The sequence below is a fragment of the Aotus nancymaae genome, unplaced genomic scaffold (assembly GCF_030222135.1).
Source record: "Aotus nancymaae isolate 86718 unplaced genomic scaffold, 86718_ANA_hifiasm-v0.15.2.pri h1tg000016l, whole genome shotgun sequence".
Classification (NCBI taxonomy): domain Eukaryota; kingdom Metazoa; phylum Chordata; class Mammalia; order Primates; family Aotidae; genus Aotus; species Aotus nancymaae.
In genome coordinates, this window is record NW_026988428.1 from 62,209,914 (window position 1) to 62,215,913 (window position 6,000).

Sequence of the window (6,000 nt, forward strand, 5' to 3'; positions counted from 1 at the left end):
GCAGGAATTAAAATACTTTGGATAAACTGTTCAGATAAGAAAGAACCTGGAAGCTGCAGAACTACTGAGTTAACATAGCAAGACTTCCTCTGCTCTCAAAGTACAGATCAAGAAGTAACTTGGTAAGTTTTATAGGAAGAATAGCTTAAAATTTCTTTTTTAAAAATTTTTTTCATAATTTTTAAATTTTTCTTTGATAATCCTATTGCAATAAACAAAATTCTTAAAGAGAAATCTGAATTCCATAGTCTTTTTTTAAAGCAACTATCTGCTATTTTTCAACAACCAGGTGCATTCCAAGGGTTCTTTTGTTCATTTTGTTGCTTGAACATGTCATTACAGATGGCCCTACCCAGGCCAATAGCTCATGTATGGGCTACTTTTAAATACTACTACCTAAATTGCCCAAGTGAATTTTTCAACCTGATACATGAAAGAAAAGAAGTAATTTATAATATATCAATTTGAATTGCAAGAGATTGAATTACATCATGCTAGGAAAATATCTGAGTTTTCTTCTCCCCAGCTCCCGCTCTTGTTGCCCAGGCTGGAGTGCAATGGTGCGATCTCGGCTCACTGCAACCCCCACCTCCCAGGTTCAAGGGATTCTCCTGCCTCAGCCTCCCAAGTAGCTGGGATTACAGGCATGTGCCACCACACTCGGCTAATTTTGTATTTTTAGTAGAGACAGGGTTTCTCCATGTTGGTCAGGCTGGTCTCAAACTCCCAACCTCAGGTGATTCACCCACCTCGGCCTCCCAAAGTGCTGGGATTACAGGCATGAGCCACGCACCCAGCCCTGAGTATTTTTTAATAACTACAATGCTATGTTGAACTCATAAGGAGTTCTCAAATATTTTGAAATTGAAAAGTAACTATTTTGTTTATAATGTATGTCTCACTGTAGAATTATCCCTAATGCTTGACTTTTCATTCCTTTAGCAAATATTTAATGACGATAACTATGTGCCAGATAGTGAAATCATTTCAGAACTCAAGGGGCTCAAGCCTCTCTCATTCATTTCTATATAATCCTATTTTATTTGTTCTTTCCCCCTTCCCCCAGATGGACTTTGCTCTTATTGCCCAGGCTGGAGTGCAATGGGGCGATCTCCGCTCACTGCAACCTCCACCTCCTGGGTTGAAGCGATTCTCCTGCCTCAGCCTCTGGAGTAGCTGGGATTACAGGCACCTGCTAACACACCCAACTAATTTTTTGTATTTTTACTAGAGATGGGGTTTCATCATGTTGGCCAAGCTGGTCTCAAACTCCTGACCTCAGGTGGTCCACCCACCTCGGCCTCCCAAAGTGCTGGGGTGACAGGCATGAGCCACCACATCCAGCTTGCTCCTTTTTCTTCTGCAGAATGTGTTGCCTTCTTTTGAGATTTATTGTCAGCATCTTTAGAATTTAATATTCTTGGAATAGAGGATAAATTATATATAAAGGATTGTAAAAGAGGACAAATCTTGCTTGGTTATGAAGGATGTTGCTAGCAATTTAGTCATGTTTATAATGACAAACTAATGATTGTTTTTAAAATAAAGGCAGATACCCTCAGCAAAGGCTGGTACCAACCACATGAAAACATGTTTGCCGAGCCCAGGAAAGAGCTGATTATTATTATTAAGTATAGTGTTGGTTCCTCTTTTTCTCACACCAAAACGAGTACAATGTTTTATTAATTTGTTTAAATATATTTGAAGTTCAAATAGCAGTGGTCGGAGCAAGTCAGATAAGCTTACAATATAAGATATAGCCAGGATTATGCCATCTAAGTTACCCCGATCCTCCAACAAGTGTCAACAGCTGCAAGAAGAAGTTATTTATTCCTTAATCAAAATTAACTTTTCAATTTTCTGGACATAAAAGCTTAAAGAACTATCAAAAACTTATTCTTAGAGTATCCTGAATTTAGAGCGATTGTAAGTTTTATAACAGTATCTTATGACATTTGAATAGCATGCTTTTATTTTTTACTTATTTATTTATTAAGATGGAGTTTCGCTCTTGTTGCCCAGGCTGGAGTGCAAAGGCATGATCTCAGCTCACTGCAACCTCTGCCTCTAAGGTTCAAGCGATTCTTCTGCCTCAGCCTCCTGAGTAGCTGGGATTACAGGCACCACCACCATGCCTAGCTAATTTTTTTTTTTTTTTTTTTTTTTTTTTGAGATGGAGTTTCGCTCTTATTACCCAGGCTGGAGTGCAATGGCGCGATCTCGGCTCACTGCAACCTCCGCCTCCTGGGTTCAGGCAATTCTCCTGCCTCAGCCTCCTGAGTAGCTGGGATTACAGGCACGTGCCACCATGCCCAGCTAATTTTTTGTATATTTAGTAGAGACGGGGTTTCACCATGTTGACCAGGATGGTCTCGATTCTCTTGACCTCGTGATCCACCCACCTCGGCCTCCCAAAGTGCTGGGATTACAGGCGTGAGCCACCGCGCCCGGCTCTAATTTTTGTATTTTTAGTAGAGACGGGGTTTCACCATGTTGTCCAGGCTGGTCTCAAACTCCTGGCCTCAGGTGACCTGCCTGCCTCGGCCTCCCAAATTGCTGGGATTACAGGCGTGAGCCACCATGCCCGGCCAGCATGCTTTTAAAAAATACAAGTACCAGTAACAAAAATAGTTTTTCATTAAGAACATTGAAAAACTAGAATGAGGCCAGACATGGTGGCTCATGACTATAATCCCAGCACTTTGGAAGACCAAGGCAGGTGGATCACCTGAGGTCAGTAGTTCAAGACCAGCCTGACTAACATGGTGAAACCACATCTCTAATAAAAATACAAAAATTGGCCAGAGTGTGGTGGCAGGCACCTGTAATTCCAGCTACTCGGGAGCCTGAGGCAGGAGAATCACTTGAACCCAGGAGGCAGAGGTTGCAGTAAGCCAAGTTCACCACTGCGCTCCAGCCTGGGCTACAGAGCAAGACTCCATCTCGGAAAAAAAAAAAAAAAAAGGAAGAAAAGAAAAAGAAAAACTAGAATGAGTTCACAGGAGAGTGAATCAGGACGATGAAGAAAGATGAAAACCACAGCATGAAAGCAATAATAGAAGGAAGGCTGTGTTTCGATTGAGCAAGATGGCAATCTTTGACTATCTGAAGGATTATCCTTAGTAGAGAGATGGACTTGTTGTTTTATCCTTTGGAACAAAATTAATCTTGAAAATCAAAAGAATGAGGCTGGGCGCAGTGGCTCACACCTGTAATCCCAGCACTTTGAGAGGCTGAGGCGGGTGGATCACGAGATCAGGAGATCAAGACCATCCTAGCCAACATGGTGAAACCTGTCTCTACTAAAAAGTACAAAAATTAGCTGGGCGTGGTGGCATGTACCTGTAATCTCATCTATTCAGGAGGCTGAGACAGGAGAATCGCTTGAACCAGGGAGTTGGAGGTTGCTGTGAGCTGAGATCACAGCATTGCACTCCAGCCTGGGCGACAGAGCGAGACTCCATCCCAAAAAAAAAAGAAACTCAAAATGATGCTAAACATGATAAAAATTTTCCACGATGGCTCAAAATACTTCCAAAGGCAATTCTTCATCACTAAGCAAACAAATAAAACCAAGATCATCCTTTTAAAAATTCATTCAATGAATTGCATTACTTACAATATGAAGCTAGCTAACCTCTCTAAACTCCTGTTGAATTTTATGCATCTTTGATTGCATGGAATAAACTAGTGGTACCCTCAATAATGCTTCAAGGTCGGCCGGGCATGGTGGCTCATGCCTGTAATCCTAGCACTTTGGGAGGCTGAGGCGAGTGGATCATGAGGTCATGAGTTCAAGACCAACCTGGCCAACATGGTGAAACCCCATCTCTACTAAAAATACAGAAATTAGCCACCTGTAATCTCAGCTACTTGGGAGGCTGAGGCAGGAGAATTGCTTGAACCCAGGAGGCAGAGACTGCACTGAGCTGAGATCATGCCACTGCACTGCAGCCTGAGTGACAGAGTGAAACTCAGTCTCAAAAATAACAATAATAATAATAATAATGCCTCAAAGTCATGAGGCATTTACATCACTGTGGCTACAAACATTAGGGATGTCTTTTTGGAGAGTATGGCATTTGAGCTTAGACATGAATTCATTCATTGATTCATTCAACACATACTTACTGAGTATATACTACATATCAGGCTTGGACAATAAAATGATGACTAATGCAGTGGATTATGTGAGGCAGACATGCCAGGTAACCACATAAATATAATTATGAAAGTCTGAGAAATAAAAGAAAACAAAGTAAGTACCAGGGACTTAACCATGCATGGCAAGGGGATCAGATCTAATCTGGAGGTAAGAGAAGGCCTCTTTGAGGAAGAGACACTGAGATATTAGTAGGACTCAGTGGAGAAGTGGGAGAGAGGGAAAGAGTTTTGAACCAGTGGCAACTTCAGGAACAACAATGGGTGTTAGAAAAAGACATGACTAAGAAAAAGTGTCTGACTAAATAACAGTCAGAATAATAGATTGCATGTGAGTCTTGTTTGAGGGAAAAGATGATGTCAGGTATTGGAGGCAGAGGAAAAACCAGGATTTAAACCCTGTGAATTTGAAAGTTACATCGGAGTTGGAAGTAATTGCATGCCAAAAGCATACCTCAGAGACAAACTCCTATAATTAGTTACCATTGGTTTAATCAACGTTATGTTTCTTCTGCCAAAATTTAGTTTTCTAAATGTCAGTGAGAAGTTGATCCCCCCCCACTACCCCCAGGCTAGGTGCAGTGTCACAGGCCTGTAATCTCTACATTTTGGGAGGCCAAAGAAGGAGGATCACTTGAGCCCAGAGGTTTGAGGCTGCAGTGAGCTATGACAGCACCACTACACTTCAGCCTGGGTGACAGAGTGAGACTGTCTCTAAAAAAAAAGAAGAAGAAGTTGATTCCTCAGACATAGAGTTCACATCCTGGAAGAACCACTGTTCTAATTATTTAAGTCATTACTAAAGGCAAGCATGCTACATCATCAACAGATGATGAACAAGTGAATGAGTAGACACATAGCAGTCAAAGAAACACACTGCATTGCCATTTCTAAAAGCTTTGATGATAAAATGTTGAGGAATCTAGAATTATTTATTTATTTATTTATTTATTTTTAGAGACAGCATCTCACTGTGTCGCCCAGGCTGGACTGACGTGGCACAATTATAGCTCACTAACCTCCAATTCCTGGGCTCAAGTGGTCCTTCTGACTCAGCCTCCAGAGTAGCTGGGACTAAAGGCATACACCACCATACCCACCTAATTATTATTATTATTTTTTGTACAGATGGGGGTCTTGCTATATTGCCCAGGCTGGTTTCGAACTCAAGCAACCCTCCCAGCCCAGCCTCCCAAAGTCTTAGGATTACAAGTGTGAGCTACCATGCCTGGCCAGGAGAACTTAATATATTGCTGACAGTTAAATTTAAAAACTTTTTAGCCGGGCATGGTGGCTCACACCTGTAATGCCAGCACTTTGGGAGGCCAAGGCAGGCAGATCACTAGAGTCCAGGCATTCAAGACCAGCCTGTGCAACATGACGAAATGCCATCTCTACAAAAAAATCCAAAAATCAGCTGGTGTGGTGACACATGCCTGTAGTCCCAGCCACTAGGGAGGCTGTGGTGAGAAGAGGATGGCTTGAGCCCATGAGTGCAAGGCCAGCTTGGACAATATGGTGAGACCCCATCTCAAAAAATACCATATAGTTAAAGCCAAAGAAGCCAAAGAAGTCAAACAAACAAAAAACAATTGCAAGATAAAGGGATTTCTTTGTTGTTGTCTGAGACAGAGTCTTGCTCTGTTGCCCAGGCTGGAGTACAGTGGCATGATCCCAGCCCACTGCAGCCTCTGCTTCCCAGGGTCAAGTGACCCTCCCACGTCAGCCTCTGGAGTAGCTGGGACTACAGGCGTGTGCCACCATGCCAGGCTAATTTTTGTATTTTTTGTAGAGACAGGTTTTCGCCATGCTGGCCAGGCTGGTCCTGAAATCCTGGGG